At 33.2% G+C, this 21,532-nt stretch overlaps 2 long non-coding RNA genes across 4 annotated transcripts in view; both read left to right on the top strand.

Annotated features, from left to right (window-relative positions):
* Positions 1–2,148, top strand: part of LOC107877079 — a 7,753-nt gene extending 5,605 nt beyond the window's left edge. Inside the window, exon 3 of the long non-coding RNA XR_001676146.2 lies at positions 1,423–2,148. This is a non-coding gene — a long non-coding RNA (uncharacterized LOC107877079). The remainder of the gene's footprint in view (positions 1–1,422) is intronic.
* Positions 2,149–14,681: 12,533 nt separating this feature from the next.
* On the top strand, positions 14,682–20,935 carry LOC107877776. 3 transcript variants are annotated; one of them, XR_007042690.1, is made up of 5 exons: positions 14,730–15,072; positions 15,213–16,944; positions 17,700–17,805; positions 18,302–18,425; positions 20,572–20,935. It is a non-coding gene; the product is annotated as an uncharacterized LOC107877776 (long non-coding RNA). The 3 variants fall into 3 exon arrangements; XR_001676512.2 differs by having other exon boundaries at positions 14,682–15,323; XR_001676511.2 differs by having other exon boundaries at positions 14,735–16,944.
* The last annotated feature ends 597 nt before the right edge of the window (positions 20,936–21,532 follow it).

The following is a 21,532-nucleotide window of genomic DNA, read 5'->3' as shown; positions in this document are numbered from 1 at the left end:
TCCTTTAATTTCTTTTTCACCATTAACACCATTTTTCATCAATAACTTGATTCGAATTTAACAAAAAATTGATAAATAACTTGTTCATGTAGTTTAAGTCACGGCTCCTCCATCAACATTTAGAAATCAACAATTGCAAGTAGAAGAAAACCTAAACTCATCCACAATAATTTCAGATCTACCAAACTATTTAGCAGTAATAATACTAATATTCGTTCCTTTGTTCCGATCTGCCATAAAAATGATTCCTCCTTTAATTTTTTTCACCATTAACACCATTATTTCAAACCTTCTCAAATGCTCCAATAAGCACCAGACGAGGAAGTGATAAATTGTCATAAGTTATTTATCATCACAAATTGGATGTAGTCATTTGAAAAAATTAAATAAAAGGCAAAAAAAATAATGAAGGGAGGGGTTAATGGAGCTTAATAATGGTGTTCTTGAAAAAAAAAATGAATTTAGCCTAACTGAAGAAACGGGGTGGGGTGGAGGTGGAGGATATGAAGAAGATGAAGAAATGAGGTGGGGGTACAAAGAAGAGGAAGAAATGGGGGTGTTGGGGGGTGGGGGAAGGGGGTGGTTACGAAGAAGATGAAGATAGAAGTGACTTTTTTGATTTTTTTTTTTGTTAATTTAATATCTATATCTATATCTATTTCTATATCTGTATCTATATATATAAATAAAACTTGTAAAATTAAAAGGTGGGACCCACCATTTTTCATGTTTTTTAAGCAATTAACACGCTGATTTTTTAAAAAATTTCCACGTCAGTAATTAGGATGGAAAAAAATTCACTTGAAAGTTGTTAAGGGGGGTAAATAATTATCCGATTAGTTTAGGGTCTAAAGTAAATTTTGGCTATAAGTTTAAGGGTGTTTCGATGTATTATGTCCTCATATATCATATAGTATGAATGTATTCTTTAAAACCGTCTTCAGTATCTGAATCGGAGTAGATTTCCCTTTTGCCTGCTTCTATATCTATTGTTATAAAATATATTCATTCTTCACATTTGTCTTGATAAAGAAAATATCTTTCCTGTGTCATGTTCCTCAGAGAAAAGAAAAAAATTCTATTATGTGACTTTGTCTTTCTTTGATTCTATGATCAAACTTGTGGCTCATGTATTATTTTTTTCACGAATTCTGTCTGGTCCTTGTCTCTGGTCCTTAGACATTTTTGTTGATTATGGAGTATCACCGATGAGGGTGAGAGAGTAGTCGAGTAAATCGTGGATGAAATTGGTGGTGCCACATAACCACCTTCATCTCAGCCTTCTTGGCATATAGAAATCGTCATTCATTTCTTCTTGTGATTTTTAACTAGAAATTTTCAAAGCTTAAAGGAATTACTGTTAGCCCCACATTCTCGCTATATCTTTTAATAAAGACAAATTAATAAATAAATATCTTGCAGGATACATAGAAGATACGGAAGATTTAAAGGAATTCCGGGATCCGTAAGGAATCAATTTAAGATATCCGAGAATATTTCACACAAGGAAGCAAACATCCACTCACAATATGGTCGGCGCTAAACTTGAAAATAGTATCAATCATGGATCTCAATGGCTCCCTGAATATAAGACAGGCGAATCAATCACCACAAAAGCAAAAAGAAAGAAGACCACATCTCCTACATGGACGTATCTGATATGGATATGTATTGCTGTGATAAGAAGGCTGCACCACGTATGGACATATCTAATATGGACATACCATATGGTGTCGTCCCTTAATCAAGAAATCAATTCAAATCCTTGATTGAGAAGAAATATCTTAGGTTTCCTTATAAAGAAAAGAAGTCCGAGCAGCTGAAGAATATAAAAAAGAAGGACTGAAGATCGAAGCATTCACGCAACTTCAAGAGAATATCTTAGTGTGTCTTAATCTTAGTCTCGTCAAAGCTTTGTTCTTCTTAAGTTTATTATAGTTACACAAGAGTAAGATCGAGTCAACTTAGTAATACCGATTGAGGCAGTGTCACAAGATTTGAAAATCAAAATAAGTTTCAAAACTTGTTCACTACTGTTGTACTCAGAATTCACTTTGAAAGATTTAAGGAAATGTTGAAACCCAAGGGGACTGGAAGTAGGCACCACATTGGTGTTCCAAATCAGGATAAATCTTTGCGTTCTTATTCCAAAATTACTTATTTACTTGTTTAAATCTAATTAACCTATTAAGTATACTAATTTTCAGGTAAGTCGACTGTGAAGGCTTCTTAGTCGACTCACAGGAATTTTTCAATTCACCCATCCCCCTCTTGAATATCAATTGGTATCTGAGCAGGTCTCACCAACAGTGTTGCTTAACCGCGTATGAGTAAAGATCAAATGGCGAACTACCAAATTCCAGAAGCTCTCCTTCAAGATAGTCACTCCTCCACAAGACCACCTTATTTCAATGGACAATACTATTCCCCTTGGAAGAATAGATTCAAAATCTTCATTCAATCAAATAACTTCCAAGCATGGGTTATCATTAAGAAGGGATCAAAGCCCATTCTAGGACTCAAAGAAAAATAAAAGGACACAGACAAGAAATCAAACAGTACTGACATAGAAGACCTAGAAAATTTTGAAGTCACCAAAGAACAACAAGAGTTAATTCAAACTAATGCACGAGCTATAAGTTTACTCCTTTGTGCAATAAGTGAAGAAGAATACGACAAGATATCAATATGTGAAACTGCAAAAGAGGTGTGGAATAAATTAGAAGTAACCTATGAAGGGACTATTAAAGTCAAAAAGAAAAAAATTGATGCTCTGGTAAATGAGTATGAGCTATTCAAAATGAAAGAAAATGAAAATGTGAAATCAATGTTTGCCAAATTTAGAAAAATTGGATGTGAGATGAAATCATTAGGGATGATCTATCCACACAGCCTGCAAGCCAAAAACTTCTCAGAAGTCTCCCTAAAGTACGAAAAATCAAAGTTGTCGTTCTAGAAGACGGAGACCTCCATAATATGACATATGATGAATTACGAGGTATTTTTATTGCCTATGAATGAAATTATATCAACAGGTACAACAAGGAAGAAAGGAAAAAATCAGTAGCTTTCAATGTTGTATCAACTAAAGAAGAAGACTTCCTGAAAGAAGCCAACAGTGAAGGAATGACTCTTATAAATCGCGAAGTAAGGCAGATCCCGAAATAGAGACATCAAAGACCCCCAAGGAGTCAAAAATAATGAATTAACTAGGAATGATGATCACTGCTATTACTGTAAAAAGTCAGATCATTTTAAACAAAACTATCCAAAATTGAAAAGAAAATGATCCAAAAGAAATAGAAACTTTGATGCTTGAAGTGATGAAGATGAAACTGAGGAAGAAACAAAAGCAACCAACATGTGCTTCATCGCAAAATGTGAATCAACTGAGGTAAGACCCTATAACTGTCATAACTATAACATCCTTAAATCAGATCTGAATATGATCACTGATGAGCTTCAAAAGGCTAGTAATGAATACACTTTCTCAAGAAAAGAAAAACTCAAAAACTTGAGGACGAATGGAGGAACAATCAAATTGAATTGAAGCATGTCAAATTAAAATTGACTTTCTTCAAGAAGAACTTGATGATGTAAAAATGCAATTAAATAACATTAGAAAATCACCAAGTCACAATTTCGTAAGATCAAATTCTTTTAAAACAAACTCAAGTTCCTCATCAAGATCGTGTGAATCAGCCAAAACTTCTTTCTCCTTTCAAAAACCAGTCTGTTATACCCGTGGACAGAAAGGACATAAAATACACAGTTGTAGGCAAAGGTCTAAAGGTGTGTGGATTTGGAGACCTAAAGGAAGTACCTTTATCCCTCAAGGATCCAAGACCACTAGGGTACCTAAACAAAATTAATTTTATTGTTTTGCAGGAACACATCAGCAAAAGTTATAAAAAAGGAATATGGATTATCTACAGCGGATGTTCAAGACATATGACCAGAAAGAAAGAAAGTTTTTGATCTCTAAAGAAAATAGAAGGAGGAACAGTCATATTTGGTGATAATGCTAAAGAAAATGTCTTCGAAGTCGGCTCAATAAAGCTCAACTCCTCATGCAAAATCATTGAAGTATATTTCGTAGACAAACTCAAGCATAACCTACTCAATATCAGTCAGTTTTGTGATGGAGGATTTGGAGTCTCCTTTAAAGCTGAAAGCTACACTATCAAACAGGATAAAAGAAATATTTCTCTTATCGGGGAACGTGTAGATAATATTTCTGTTCTAAATAATCCTGATTTTGCTACTCTAATTTGCCTTATTATGCAAATAAATGACACTTGGTTGTGGCACAAAAAGCTTGGATATGCCAGTATGCATATCATTGAGAAACTCTCCAGACTTGAACTGGTGAACGGTTTGCCAAAACTCAAATTTGAAAAGGATCACATCTGTGATTCTTGCTAATTAGGTAAACAGACTTGACTATTATTTAAGGTCAAACAAAATTGTCACTACTACCTAAACACTTTAAACAATCCACATGGATCTGTTTGGACCCACTAAGACCGCAAATATTAGTGAAAAAGATATGTTTTTGTTATTGTTGATGATTATTCTCGTTTTTCATGAGTTATGTTTCTTGCATATGTACATAAAGCTTTCACAAATTTTGAGATCTTTCATAGAAAGGTTCAAAGAGAAGCAGGACACTTCATCACCTATGTTCACAATGATCATGGAGAAGAGTTTGAGAACAAAGCCTTTGAGGAATACTGTGCGTAGAACGGTCACTCTTAAAACTTCTCATCACCGCGGTCTCCTCAACAAAATGGTGTGGTGAAGCAAAAGAATCGATCTCTTCAAAAAACTGCTAGAATCATGCTGCTAGAACACAATCTTCCAGATCACTTTAGGTAGAAGTAGTAAGTACAGCTTGTCACATCATCAATAGATGCATCATTAGACCAATTCTAAAGAAGACCCCCTATGAGCTGTGGAGAGGAAAAAATCCAATAGTTACTTTTATCCCTTTAGATGCAAGTTCTTCATCCACAACAATAGTAAGAATAACTTAGAAAAGCTTGACCCATAAAGTGACGAAGGTATTTTCTTAATTACTCTTCCACCAGTCGTGCCTACAGAGCTTATAATAAAAGGAATTTATGTGTTGAAGAATCAATGCATATTGTATTTGATAAAGCTAACCACCCTTCTATGATCTTGAGTATTAATGAAGAACAGACAAATGATCTATAATTTCGAGTCACCAAATAATGAGTCGACTACAGCCCCTCCAGAGTCACCTCCCTCTGATGAAATAATTAAAATAAATATTCCAAGAGAATGGAGACACAATGCTAGCTTTACAAATGAATTATCATCAAAAACTCAGATAACAAGATGCAGATAAGATCTTCATTGATAAAGCAAGCATCCATTGCTTTTGTATCTCAAATCAAACCCAAGAAGACCGATGAAGCCCTCAAAGATGAATCCTGGATCGAGGTCATGAAGGAAGAATTAGATCAGTTTGAACGAAATCAAGTCTAGAATCTAGTTAAGAGACCTAAAAATTTCTCAGTTATTGAAACCAAATGGGTCTACAGAAATAAATTGAATGAAGAAGGTAAGATTATCAGAAACAAGGACAGACTTGTAGCTCAAGGCTACTCTCAATAAGAAGGTATTGATTATGACGAAACCTTTTCCTTTGTGGAAAAGTTAGAGTCAGTTCAAATTTTATTAGCATTTGATGACTTTAAATGCTATAAACTATATCAAATGGACATCAAAAGTGCCTTTTTAAATGGATTTATTCATGATGAAGTTCTTGTAAAACAACCTCCCGGGTTTGAAAATTCATTATACCAAATCATGTTTTAAAACTATCAAAAGCACTCTATGGTGTCAAACAAGCTCCAAAGGCTTGGTAGGTTGAGTGCTTTCTTGTTAAACAATAATTTCCAAAGAGGAAAAATTGATAAAACTCTTTTTACCTAAAAACTTGACTCTAATTTACTTTATGTTGACGATATTATCTTTGGTAGTCCTACAGTTTTCTTATGTGAGAATTCTGCAAATTTGATGAAAAGAAAATTTGAAATGAGTCTCATGAGAGAGCTCACATTTTTCTTGGAATTACAAATCAAGCAACTCTCAAAGGTACATTCATTAGTCAAGCCAAATATATAAAGAAACTTATCAAAAAGTTTGGTATGAAAAAGGAAAAGGCTTGTGAAACTCCAATGAATCCCTCCACAAGTCTTGATTCAGATTCATCGAGAAAAAACATTGATGAAAATACATACAGAGGAATGATTGGATAACTCCTCTGCTTAATCGCCAGTCGACCAGACATCATATTTAGCATGTGAAAATGGGCAAGGTTTCAATCAGCTCCTAAAGAGTCTCATCTGACTGGCGTCAAAAGGATCATTTGAAATCTCACTGGAACATAGGATATTGAACTATGGTACCCTCGCTCCTCTCATTTTGACTTAATTAGTTATTCAGACATTAACTTTGCAGATGATAAGAATGATAGAAAAACACTAGTGGAACATGCCAAATTCTTGGTGATGCCTTGATTTCATGGCACAACAAGAAATAAACTTCAATTGCTCTATCAACCACCGAAGCTGAATACATAGCCGTTGAAAGTTGTGGTACTCGAATTTTATGGATCATGCATCAGTTACTTGATTTTAATTTGTCCTTTGAATTTATGCCAATAATGTGTGACAACATCAATGCAATTAATTTGTCTAAATATATGTCGTGCATCATCTAAGGCTAAGCACATTGACATTAAATACCATTTTACTCGATATCATGTCAAAAATGGTGATTTTTTCCTAACATTTATTGATTCCGAAAATCAGTTGGCAGACATTTTTACTAAACACTTGTTAGAAGAAAGATTTCGTTTCTTACGAAAAAGTTTGGTATTATCAACATTAATGACTTATAATTTTTTATTTTTTGATAAAATATTTTTAACTACTATTGCACCCTAATGCCGTATTTTTAAAATTTAATTTTGGTAAAACTGTTTTTGAATTAGCATTATCATTACCTTTACCCTTTTTATGCCATTTTTCTCTCTCTCTCTCATTTACCGCCTCTTTACCCATTTATCTTCCAAACATCTTTTTTGTCATTTTTTCACCTCAAGTAGTTGCCTTTATTCACTTCACATCTTTTTGTCTTCCCTCAATTCATCCACCCCACTTTATATATCCATCTCTACATCTTCTTCTCCACCCATTTAAAATGCCTGTTCAAATTTCATCTCTACAAATGATCAGAACTTGCCCCATGGATAATCTCTCCAAAATCCTTCCTGACCTCTACTCTGATAATTATGTCCTCATCTTCTGATGAGTCCTTTTCGAACTCTTGGCAGTCAGCTATCACTAAATAAGGCTCTGCCTTAAGCCCCATTTTGTTAGTCAAGAAATCTTGTTCAACCCCTTTGAACCCCATTTCTCCAGAAGACATGCATAAGTTTTGGATCGGCTCACAAAAAGACAAGTTTATTGCTTCAAGTATCGCTTAGTTGTACCCGGTCGTGTAGTGAATCTCTCCCAATTAAAGGAAACACATTGTAATGTAAGTTTCTTTTTTAAGTTTCAAGACTTGTCTTTGATTTTCCGTCTTTGTGGACTTGAAGTGTATGAGGATGTTGTTCGCATGTTCTATGAAAATCTTTGCCTCTCTCCTGATAGTGATGAATTAAAAACTCTTGTGTTTGGCACAAGAATCATTCTTAATAATTTTCTATTTGAAAAGGTTGATACAAAGTTCTCTGGAGCAATCCCTTTTATGAATGGCTCTTGGCCTGAAGATTTTGAAGTTAGCTTCGAGGAAGCAAAAAAAACCGTGTCTTTCGAGGAAGCAAAAAAAATTGTGTCTGACCTAGACACAGTGTCATCCAACTTTGGTCCACTGTCTCTCTGCTTTAAGTATCGTATCATAGTTTAAGTCATCACTACCACACTGATCCCCAGAAAAGGCTTCCTCAGTAACATAACCTGTAGTGATATGTTTATTCTATACTGTATGGTGAAAAAGTACAAGATAAATTGGGTGGCTTGGTTTCGCAAATATATACTTGAAAATGCTGCAGATGCTCATGCCTCTGCCAGCCTGCCTTACGGACTGTTGATCACTAGAATCCTCCAATATTACTTCATTGACCTATCTGCATATCCTATGGTGGAAGTCTTTGCCACTTATGATTCCAAGCCCTTCGCCAGTATGGATACATCTTGGCAGACAACGAATGGTGCAAAAAGGACACGTCCAGAGCAAAATTAGCTCTCCCTAAGGAAATCAAGTTAGTTTCTGACCCATGCTTCCTGTGTTGAAAGTATTGGAGGAGCTCAATGACTGCATAAAGATTATATCAGAAGAATTGATGCTTTTTTAGGAGTCGACTTCCGAATTGTGCAGCTTAGGAAAGACACAAGCACTGAGGTAGGCAGGGTGAGGCTGACTATTGATAAATTCAAGCAGGAAGGTGTCAAACTGTTCACCAAGGTGTTTACGTGCGTGGAACCCCTCAAAACTGAAGTTGACTCTTCAAACAATGACTTTGCAATATCTGTTGAGAACTCCTATTCCTCTTTCTCTAAAAATGTTGAAAAATACTATAAATGATTTTGTTACAACATGCACAATATCCTTACATATTTTCTTGTCAATCGGCAAAATGGTGACTGCTATTCAAAAAAGGGTCCTGTCCCCTTTTCTGGATTGTAAGGTGATATGTCACACTATCTGCCACACTCTTTCTTTTTTTCTTTTGTTAATCTTCCTACTTTTTTATCTTCTATGTGCCTATTTGTTTCTCTTTACCTGTATGCATGCTGTGTTATTTTTTGATTATGTCAAAAGGAGGAGAAAGCAAAAACATTAGAGACGCCTTCAAGTCAGGGGGAGCAATTCGACTATAAAAGGAAAAGAGTCAACTTATGCTCCAGATCAAAAAGATCAGCAAGAAAGGGGGAGCAAATCGACTGCAAAAATAGGAAAGTCAACTGATGTTTATTATTTGTCATTATAAAAAAGGGGGGACATTGTTAGCCCCACATTTTCACTATATATTTTAATAAAGACAAACTAATAAACAAATATCTTGGAGAAGACACCGGAGATACAGAAGATTAAAAGGGATTCCGGGATACCTAAGGAATCAATCCAAGATATCCGAGAATATTTTGCAAAAGGAAGAAAACATCAACTCACAAGATGGTTGGTGCTAAACTTGGGAGTAGTATCAATCATGGATCTTACTGGCTCCCTGAATATAAGGCATATGAATCAATTACCATAAAAGCAAAAGAAAAAACGACCACAACCCCTACATAGACAAGTCTGATATGTACATGTATGTCTACGATGAGAAGGCTGCATTATGTATGGACATATCTAATATGAACATACCATATGTTGTCATCCCGTAATCGAGGAATAAATGCAAATCCTTGATTGGGAAGAAATCTCTTAGGTTTTCTTATAAAGAAAAAATGCCGGAGCAACTGAAGAATATAAAAGAGAATGACTGAAGATCGAAGCACTCACGCAACTTCAAGGGAATATCTTAGTGCGTCTCAATCTTAGTCTCATCAAAGCTTTGTACTTCTTAAGTTTACAATAGTTACATGAGAGTAAGACCGAGTCAACTTAGCCATACCGATTGAGGCTGTGTCGCAAGATTTGAAAATCAAAATAAGTTTCAGAACTTGTTCACTATTGTTGTACTCAGAATCCTCTTTAAAAAGATCTAAGAAAACGTTGAAACCTAAGGGGAATCGAAGTAGGCACCACATTGGTGTTCCGAACCAGGATAAATCTTTGCGTTCTTATTTCAAAATTACTTATTTACTTGCTTAAATCTAATCTGTCTTATTAAGTATACTGATTTGTAGATAAGTCGATTGTGAAGGCTTGTCAGTCAACTCACAGAAATTTTTCAATTCACCCCCTCTTAAATTTTAATTACTATATAGAAATACTTTCGATTTTTTTCCTATTCTGCAAATTTGTCGTGCTTCCAGTGTACTAATGGGCACTTTATATCTGAAAAGTTTATTACTTTCTCAAAGCATGAATAATATATTGTTTAGTCAACCATGTGTGGGTGGTACCTTAGATATACAAGGTTAGGGAGCATCCAACAATTTACTCTCCAAGCTTCATTGAGCCCAATATCTGGCATGAGCATTTTATGCTTCCTTACCATTACATAAGGTTCGACTTTTCTTGATGTAGTGATGGAGTTAATGCCTTCCAATTGTAAAGAAAAGTCTTGTAATTGAAGCAACAGGATTCAAGGGCCAATATCATACTCAAAAGTTTTGATAGATAATTCATACTCTATATTCTAAGTGTATTTTATGTATTCACCCTATTCAGGGTGTTGTAATATGTACTGAGATCAGTTTTTTTGTATTTCTGCCTCTTGCAAGTGTTTGTATGTTTTTGTGACTTTCCTTATATGCGATCTATTTGATCAAGTTATTCACTTACATTGATCTTTCACTGTGTACTTTTTTATTTTTATCTAAGTCTTACAAAATGTTATAATTTGATTTAATTTTTTTCTGCTATTTTTTAATTTTGTAGTTTTGAGTCCAAACTATTTTGCAGTTATTTAATTTTTGAGTGGGTAGCTTTTGTAAGTCTAAACAGATTATAGACAGATTATAGATAGTAATATTTTATTCACGGAGTTCAGTTTATTAATGTTTGTACAATTTTAAAATTGTAAATGGAGATATGTTTTAATCGATCTTTTCTAGTGAATTTTCTAAAATATGACAGAGTTCAAAAATTTGTAACACATCTGACTCCTTGTTAAAAAATCAAGAAAATAATCGATCAGTGTTTCACTAATTAGGAATATTTTCATCAAATCTTATTCTTTTTGATCGGTTAAATTCATTTGATTGTTTGATTATATGAGTAAACAATGTGAATTTATTTTATTCTTTTAACTGATAAATCCGTTCATCTTTTTCTAACATATAGCCGAAAATATGCATTAACCTATTTATTTTATTTGTATAGCCTTGATTTTGTGCTAGTAATTTTTTGGATATCTCCCATTCACTTTAGGCACATTTTTGAAATTGTGAATTCTTTTTTGTCGCTTGGGACTCTAGTATTTTTGTATTATTTTGCCATGTATAACTTCAATTCTTAATCTTCTTGTTAGAACTTCTTGTTTTGTATGATGACTGAGTTTCCTATTTCGAGCATTCTCAAATTCTTGAATATTATTCAGTTAGAATAGGAATATAAGTGAAATTTAGTAAATGAAGGCTTTATTTCTTCGACTTTAGATCTAACTTTTATAATTATCTTTCTAATGGCCCACTGAATGTTGGGTGTAGATCACCGACCCTTATTTTGATAATTTTTTATTTCATATGTTTAAGAGGAGGTATTTATCTATTTTACTTAAGTAATTCTCCATTCATTGTTACATAGATTATTTCGAGGGTTGCTTCTAAGTGGAGTTCCTAACATCTACATCTGAGCAGTTTTCAGTTAAATGTTTAGAAAATTTTACTAAACTGTTAACTTTCTTGGTGATTCCCTCAGTGTTCAATTGTGAACTTGTGTGAATTTGGATATTAGATAAGATGTTTTCAATCTAAGATGTCTTCAATCTAAAGTATAACTACCTTATTACAGTAACATGTTTTGTTTTCTACCTCATTAAAAATTTTGTCGAAAAAAATCCTCTTTTAAGGATGAAAAATTGGTCGAAGAAAAAAAATGCAGAATGTGTTATCAAATAAGGACACTTTAGTCTCTTATACGTGCCTTGGTTCCTGTATTTTCAAATAGTATTGATAACTTTAAATACGTACCTTAGTAGTAGTACCACTTCAGACGACTCACATCCAGTTGTCTGAAAGTTCATAATCTTCTTAATTTGTCAATTTGTACGAGTCTTTGTCGATTATTACGGTGACCTTGTATGATTCTACCCAGTTATGATCGAGTTTTCTCATATTATAGTCTCTTGTGCTTCTGGTTACTCTTCTAAGGACTCTGTCACACCCCTGTTTTACACCGCATCCGACCCCGTTAGGGAGTTGGTTTTAGAGAAGATGGGTTTTTTCCAAGTAAAGTGATGTTTTGAAAAGGGATTATTTTATTTACAGAGTCGTCACTTGGAATTGAGTTTGGGTGTTCCAAATCACCTTATTGAATCTCTATTCAAAAGGAAATGACTCTTCACATTTTTATTTTTTTTTGTGTCTGCGAACTAGAAATCCGGATAAGGAATTCTGTTGACCGAGGGGAAGGTGTTAGGCACCCCTCGAGTCCCGTGGTTCTAGCACGGTCGCTTTAATGACTTATGTCTGGCTTAAATTAATCTTTTGGATACATAATATTTGTCAGCCTAAAAGCTACTTACATCCTACTTTGAATTTTTAAATTATTTAAAACTGTATTGATGTGTGGCTTACCGATAGTAGTACTTTTCGACCTTACCACCAGTTTTGGTACATTTCACGTGTCTTTGAGGCATTTATGAATCGTCCCCATTTTCGTAGTCTAAATAAACACCTCATAGGTTTAAAATCTACCCACCCAATTCAATCGATTTCAAACGGTAGGTTAATTTATTATAACGAATGGTCGGTAGCAGGGCGTTCCAACTTCATCGTTAATTTTCACTTATGTTAAACTTTGAACATTCATTCTTCTATACTTCTCAGATTTAAACTTAAAACTTAGGGAAACTCTATCGTTTGATATCTAAACCCAAAGTTTTTTATTTATTTATTTATTTATTTATTTATTTTCTTTTAAAAGAAAAGAATTAATCTTACATTTGGCTCTAAAGTAGACTAAATTATACCAATATGTATAAGTAAGAAAACATTAATGTAATTTTACTGTTTACTACAATGTTGATCATTAAAATAATAACTTCATCCTTGTGCGACAACAATAAAATGTGAAACCCATTATTATATAATTTTTATAAAATTACATAAAAGCCAAACTAACATAACAAAATAGATTTAACAAAGTTATCTTAACAAAGTTAATAAAATATTTAAGAAAAGCATCTTCGTTAAGAGAGTCCAAGACAATTGCCACGTACATTTTAATGAAACCCTATAAATAATTTAATTAAATATGAGGAAATAAGATTCACAAACATACTGTTGTGGTCATCAAATATATCTTAAATAAAAATTTACTTTCTCATAGATGAAAATCTTCATATGCCATCACAATTTAATTCCGTAGCGCACAGAATTCGTCCTTCCTTTTTTAAATTTAATTAATTAGTAATTATTACTAATAGCAAATAGATACTATTGCCTGTCAATACATTGGGTTAATAATTTTGCAAAGTTACTAGAAAATCTATAAATTAATATATCGATTAATTAACATACTTCATAATACTACGATAACATATAATGACACTCCTGATTAAAACGACTTCATAATATTTAAATCAAATCTTGCATAATTGTGATATTACCTAAAAAAAAATTGAGGGTTACCTCTTGCAAAAATAATTCTTAACAACGACAAGAAGAAGCCACGAACTTAAACCGCGAACAAAACTCGAAGTCTTTGGATGTAAGTAATTTTTTATTGTTATTTTCCCCTTTGTTGTTTGTGTCGATTCCACAAGTGGGAGGGAATATATTTTGTCTTTTGTTTTCTTTTGGTTGGCTCAAGAATGTTTTTTTTTTTTTGCTTCCAATGTTTTTCTTAATTCTGTTTTTCTCCCTCTTTGTTTTCTTTTTCTGATCCTTTTTTATATGTTGCCTTCTTCCGTTTATTCAAGTGTTTGTGTGTGTTATATTGTGTTGGGTAATAATGGGGAACGTGGGAGAGGAGGTGTAGGGTAATTGAAAAACATGGGAGTTAGGTAGATTTTAGGATTTGACTTTATCTTCTCTCTCTTTTTTTTTTTTTTAGTAATAATTTAAACAAAATAAAAATGATGAAATTTATTTAAAACTAATAAAATATGGATAAGTTAAGTAGTTAGTCTTAGAGATATGACTAAGGAAATATTAATATCAGTAGATTATTTATTTAAAATTTAAAAGAAGAAAACAAATATATTTTTTGAAAATTCTTTTTTTTTTTTATAAATAAATAAGTAATAAAAATAAATAAATAAAAAATTTATTTTAATATGACTTTATTTTTGTAGTTTTCCAAACTTTAAAAGCAATCTTGTAAAAATAAGATAAAAATTAAATGTATATATTAAACACTAAATGACGTAAAACATTCAGTTTGGTCAAAAATTAGGTGTTTACAGACTCGAATTTTCTTGAAAGGATTAGATATTTTATCTTTGATTGTAGTATTTTTCTATTTGATGCTATTGAAATACTGTTGTATCTGTTCAATAGACCGGGTTCACCTGTTTCATTCACAATATATCTATAGCTTGGATAAGCCTTAGTTTCAGCCACCTTGACATGTTAATTTTAGCCCAAATTTTAAAAATTCTTATATATTATTTTATTTCTTTTATACATCCTAGATAAATCTTTAGTAAATAAATATATCTTTAGAATATATTTTTAATATCTTGTAACTTATTTAGGAGTTTATTCTATCTAAATTTATTTAGGAGTATATCACTTTATTATATTGTACCGTATTTAGATGATTAATTACTTATATAAATAAACATTGTACATCTAATTTAATTTAATTGAATACATTTAATCAAATCAATTCAACCAATTATCATTCATTCTTTCAATTATTCAATATTCATTCAATACAATCAATTCAATTATCATTAATTCATTCAGATTATTCAATCCAATCATTCATTCAAATTATCACTCAATTTTTCGCTATCTTTTTAAAACTTGAATTCAATTTTTAACATATGTTTTTGCGCCTTTATTCGAACAAAGGCAAAGTTGCGGCTTTTCTTAATTAGATCCAAGTTGATGGACATTACTTTCTCATCATCTTCATCTTTAGAGAGCTGTTAATGGAGGTTTAAAGCCCTGAATTTTACTGTTATGAGGCTCCAGCATCGTAAATTATCAAAAAAGTTGTTTTTCTGGTACTAAATTTCAACGTGACTTTGTATGTCTACAACACTTCAAGAAGGATTTTTCTTTAGATTTTTTTTTTTTATTATCGATTTTCACCTTCTTTTTCAGATTTGAATTACTATTTTATCTATGTATTTTGCCTAATCATTTTCTTTGGGTGATACACTGTAGAGGTTATCCTTTAGATCTCAAATTTTTTAGAAACTCGATCATCTTTATTCAGATGAATCAGAAGCTATTGTTGCAGGCAAATTCATTGGGTATACCAAAGAGGCATATTATGTGAGTCCAGAGAAAGCCTATGACCTTCTTTTTCCTTATCTTTCTTGAAACAATCTGCTTTAATCCACTTCGAAAATTAGTCAGTCAAAAATAAAATTTTACCTGACCAATCATTATTGGGAGTGACTCTACAATATGTTCGTCCCTCTTTCATGAATGGACATGGTGAAATCATGGGGTGTAGAGACTTCGCTAGTTAGATGTATGATGAATGTGTGTCGCTGGGGCTTGTTCCATTTTTGAATGAAAGTTTTAGTGTCTTGCTTCATTTTTGACCAATAATAACCAAATCTAATTAATTGTTGAACAAGAGCTTGGCATCAGAATGATTATTAGAGACACCTGTGTGGACTTCTTTTATTACATACCCAGCCTTTGTTAAGCCTAGGCATCCGATCAATAGACCGGTAAAAGATCTTTAATAACCAAATGATCAACTATATTAAAGATCTTTTACCAAGCAGAACAATGCAACTTTTGTGCAGAGTACTCAAAATTCCTTTTCATCTGTCGGCAACTTCCCTTCTTTTAGATAGTCAATGTAATGATTCCTCCAATCTCATATCAAGTCTTTATGATTTATTTTTAGCTATGTCAAGGGTTGAATTGAGAAATTTAATTACCTTTTCAGAGTTTGACTCCATATTCGTGAAGTTCCCAAGGTCACTAAAGTATTCGCCTCGGTGTTTCGTGGTATGGGGGTCACTATCCATTCCTTGAAGTGACTCAAGGTGTCGAATGTCTTATTGAAATATCTTTTCATTTATTCGTCTTTAAACTAGAAAGCTCCATTGATCTGGTTCACCTTCAGAAGAGAATTATATCTTGCTTCAATGGTTTTCATTCCTCGATTTTGGACTAAATTCATACCAGCAATCAATGTCTCATACTCGATTTTCATTGTCAGTAACATGAATAATTTGATGTCTTACCAGATGACATTTTCGGAAAGAGTTTTTAAAATAATACCTAATTATGAAACTTGTATTTTGGATGTCCTATCCATACATAGTTCTATATGTTAGGCTCAACTCCAATGATTCTAACATGATCTTTTCCATAATAACTCTTAAGTTCAAATTATATTCTTAGGTTCAATTAATTCAATTGTAAGTTCAAAGTTTAATTCAAATTTACACAATAGTATTGTAACTAATCAAATATCAAAGTAACAAGCTAGTTAATAAATTTATATCAATTTCAATTTAAATTCAATTCATAATGCTCATTCAACAATCAATATGTGTGTATGTATGTATGTATGCACATATATATATGTATGTATATATTACCCTTATATATAAGCCAACAAGCTGTTGGACCAACACAATTCAAAATAACTGTACAAAATGCAATACATATTTCACAAAAGTATCTATGAAGAATGCTCTATTCTTCGTTAATTTCGAAACATGTGTATTGTAATACAGAAAACAGGTGAACTTTCTCTCTCTGTGAACCATTATCAATTAATCTAAATCTCTTCATCTCCTTCTCTACTTCTCTGTGTTCTTCATAGCATTACTATTGATTTCTTTGAACCATCTATGGTAATTGAAAATTCGCAACTGCTTCTTTGGGGTTATGGAAAGGAAAGAGAGACACAATTACTCTTTGAGAGGTAATTCGCTAATTAATAGTGAGAGATTTAATACAACGATGCATTACTCCTCTCTGCCAATTTCATGAATGATATTTATGTTTGTAAAGTCACTGCTTAATTGAGTCTACTCATGCTTTATTTTGAATTTTTGTTGTCAAATTTCTTAGTTTCATTCGGATGACGTTTCTTAAGAGGTGTAAGGAATTCGAGAAGATTGCAGTCTGTATTGTTCTAGGGGTTTGCCTTCACTCATTCACTATTTCGTAATCATTAGAGGTTCTAATAAGAATAGAGACATGCTCTGTGAATAAAATTTCCAATAGTTAGTAACGCATGCATGTTGTGTCAATTATTTTGAATGCTTTTAAACTTACTTATGATTGATATTGGAGTTGATTAACTGAGTCTTACCCTTTTTGGCAATGCAATTTGTTCTAATTTTAAGAATTTTACTTTACATAAAAAAGTAACTATTGAGCTTGTAGTAGGGGCAACAAAGGCTAATGAAACTCGGGGTGAGCAAGATGAGTAGTACACTACTCGACTCCATCGCTAGGAGCCTTAGTAAGAATGGTTGGAACCGGTCTGACCTATGAGACTACTCGAAAGGAAGCTTCCTACCAACACTTTTATACCTAGCTGTGTAATTTCTATTTGTAAAAATATTCTGAGACTATGCTATTCTTGATTCTTGCATATTAAGGTTAACTCTTCAGTACTTGGCCTTTTCATTTATGTATATTCAAGTTGTTTCAGTTGCTCTATGCCTGCAGTTTCAGTTAAGCTGGGAAGGCTTTCAATTGGATCAGTGAAGCAATCAAACAGTGGATTAGAGGATCTACTGACATCTACGGAAGGAGAGAAACATGATTAGGATTGGTAAATTTTCATTTCCTTCTTCATCTGCATATTTTGAATATTAGATCTAGCCTCTTAATTACCAGTATATGTCTTTCAACTTATCTCAAAAATTATGTGGGGAAACTTCTACATATTTCAGTATGAACTATTCTTTATGTTAAGCTCTTACCGATTACAATAATCTGTTCTGCTATGTTCGCTTCTATTTAAAGAAGATTAGTTCCTCTACTTTATGACTAGATCATAATTCAGGTGCTCAAGTATTGACTAAGACACGGGGTGCACCATTGCGAAATGCACCTTTGTTGGCCACGAGTCGTTTAGTGTATGTCTAATGTATCAATTAAGGCCATTCGTGTTCATATTGCTGCCACGATCAAATTAAGCTATATTTGCCTGCCCTTTTTTAAAGTTTCCTCTTCCCTTTAGTAGTTTATCTTTCTGATGTTGAATGAATAAAAAAGCAAAGTCCATTATTTATTCCTCACATAAAGTCCTCTTTTTATTTCTGTAGGTTCCTCACTCTTCCAGGAACTCCTCATGTTCCTTCATCAGATTGAAGTGAATCAAAACCTGTTTCAGTGGCTCTAAGAGACAGCTCATTCGTCAGATCGGCCTCCACTAATTAGGCTTCAAGGGTGAGGCTCTAGGTTTCTGTATTAACAATGTCTTTGGAAGTTTTCAAATTCATATGTATTGTTCAATGCTCTTTAGAGTGGCTTCTTTTTCAACGAAACTTTCCAATCTTATTCATCCAAATCATTTTATTTTTCTTTTTATAATAATTCACAATCATCATTAGTTTAGGTTATTGTTGCCTAATATCTTCTTTTGAATATGTCATATAAATTGGGTCTAGATAGATTGTTTCTCAATGGGCTTATGTAAACTATCTATCTCGCAAGGTTGTAATCCTCACCTAAAAACCTTGCGATGTACTTGTGTTGATAAAATATTTTGTTTTCAGCTTTTAGTTTCTCATTCAGAGAGAAATACTCTTGCAAGACCAACTTGGAGTAATTCACCGACGTCGTCCATTTTCAGCTCTTAGTATAGTACTTACTCAAATAAATCAGGCTCTATTCTGAACACAAGCTCTGCATCGGTCTCCTCCTATATTAGACCATCTACGCCAACTAGTTGTTCATCTTCTTCAGCCAGGTCATCCACCCCAATCTCCCGTGCAACAGTGTACAAACCTTCAGCTCCTTCTAAAGCCCGCCAGCCCTAAGTACTTCTAGGTCAACCTAGTGCTCGATACCTTGACTCCAACTTCCAGGCCCCAAATATCTAGAAACTTAAATATCCCTGCTGCCCGGTGAATAAAATTTTCAATAGTTAGTAACTCATTCAAGTAGTGTCAATTGTTTTGATTGCTTTTCAACTTATGATTGATTAATATTGGAGTCGACTAACTAAGTCTTACCCTTTTTGATAATGCAATTTGTTCTAATTTTAAGGATTTTACTTTACATAAAACAATAACTATTGAGATCGTATTAGGGGCAACAAAGGCTAATGGAACTCAGGGTGAGAAAGATGAGTAGTAAGCTGCTCGACTACATCTCGAGATAAAATAGTCCCATGGGAATCCCAACATTCGATATACACTAGCTTTTGGGCTGTGAGTTAGGCCTAAAGCATAATTTAACATGGTATTAGAGTCGGACTTTCATTTGGATATGTGAAATACTCCCAGTCTAAAATTGTGCATTCTCTGTAAATTAGATAGTGGATCCTCGAAACCCTAGATAAAGCATATCTTGATCTAGGAGTGAGGAGGTGATGAACAGAATGATCCCGCTTTCCGTTTTTGGATCTCTATCATGTGTATGTATGTCCGTAGCTTAACTTGCATTGATAGCAAGATATTTTTGCAGATCTGATGTGCCAGTGTTGTTTTTTGTCATTTGTGATCTCTCGATTAATTTGATTATTTGCTTACTTGTTCGTTAGAAAATGCAAGAATTTTTGATTTTAGTTTTGGAGGTGTTCAATCGACTAACACGATTGTAAGTTTACTATATTAAATTAAGATCCGTGTGATTATAGTGATGCTATGGAATTAAGATTATATATCTAGGGAAATTTTGTCCTGCATTTAGAGATAAATATGTGAAAATGACTTTGAGATGTATAGGATGTATTGCTTCACAGATTGCACAAGCAAAGGGGTGAAGTTGTGTTTACAATTAAACCTTTAATGTAAACATATTTGAAGTCACTGTGGATGATACATTACATGCATTGCATTAAAGCTTTAGCTGTAATTTCTGTCCTACTATCTTATAGAACCAACCTACTGAATTACTGCTGGAGAACATGTTATATGCAAGTTTGAATTTCTGTGATTGGGTTCTTTACACTAAAACATATGAAGAGGTGTTGTTTAGTGTTTCTCAAAAGGGAGTGATTGATCTTGGCCGGCCTAAGTCCGCAATTTAAAGTTGGTCTTTGTATTGGCATGATGGCATCTGTTAGACGTTTGTTTTTGTTTTTGTTTACCTTAATGGTTTCATCACACACAACTATCATCTTAACATAGTTATACTGGTGAAGGTTGTAATGATGGGGTTTTGGGGTAAGAATCTGCAAGTCATTTCCGTTTAATTTGTCATTTGTTACTAAAAATGTAATAGCTGTGTAACACGAGCAGTTTAATTTTTGGATTTTGACTGTTCTGTTTGGATGTTTACTTAGTTGTAGCATTGGGTCATAAACTACTATTCACTTGTTAGAACTGTCGGGACTTCAATTTTTTTGGCTCATTTCCTTGTATTTTAGGTTATATGGTTGATGAGAAGGGCGCCTCCCCTTCCTTGCTGCGGTATTGGTCTTGGATTAAATCTGAAACTATTGTACTAATGCTAATGTGGATGCATCAGCGAATGCTGTAGAAGTTGCTGGAGAAGCAACCCGCAGAACAATCTGAAGTTGATGATGCTGAGGCTCTTACAATTCTAGGCTAAAGTATTCGGACGCACACTCTTCTAACTCCCTGTATCAGCTATTGTTGCGATGGGTGTTTGTTGTTACGACTTAGAATTGGTTGTTAATTAGGAAAATATCATCAAAATAGGATTGTGTGTCTATATAAATACTTTATCATCTATACAGTTGCTCGATAAAACAATTAGCCGTAATTCAAGTTAGTAGTATGCATTTACTTATATGAGTGGTAAAATCAAGTGCCTTTCTAATGATAGTTACAAAGCAAATGAGAAGATGATAAAACTAATATATTGTCAGTATTCTTAGTATTCTCTAGGAATTTCATTAATAACTGGCTGTTTTGACTCTGTGGAACAACTCGATGAATTTAGTAGATTATTTTAGGACATCCTAATGACTATAGACCGATGGTATTTTCCAAGTATTCTAGGCTAAAATCTTTTGAAATGTCTATGCTAAAAAAGAAAAATATGTGTGAAATGGATCTGCTGCTACAATGGTAGAAACAGAAACATTTTTGTTGAAATTTGCTACGCTAGGAAGACCTAGCACAAAGGAATGAGCTACTTATTAACACAAATATCTAGTTTGATTTCTTAATCCTGTTCTTACACACTGCAGGATTTTGAGATGAAGGCAGAGTATTTCCCTAAAACATCTACGGATCTGTACATTCTGATAATTGGAGCAGTGATAAGAAGCTCTTTCTCGCTCTCCCACTCAAAGGCTATATTCATTGTACTTGAATGATACTAGCTTCCATTGACAGCCAAAAACTTTTACAGTTTTCTTT

This window comes from Capsicum annuum, chromosome 7, assembly GCF_002878395.1.
Source record: "Capsicum annuum cultivar UCD-10X-F1 chromosome 7, UCD10Xv1.1, whole genome shotgun sequence".
In the NCBI taxonomy this organism is placed as follows: Eukaryota; Viridiplantae; Streptophyta; class Magnoliopsida; order Solanales; family Solanaceae; genus Capsicum; species Capsicum annuum.
This window is presented reverse-complemented; position numbering and strand designations above follow the sequence as displayed.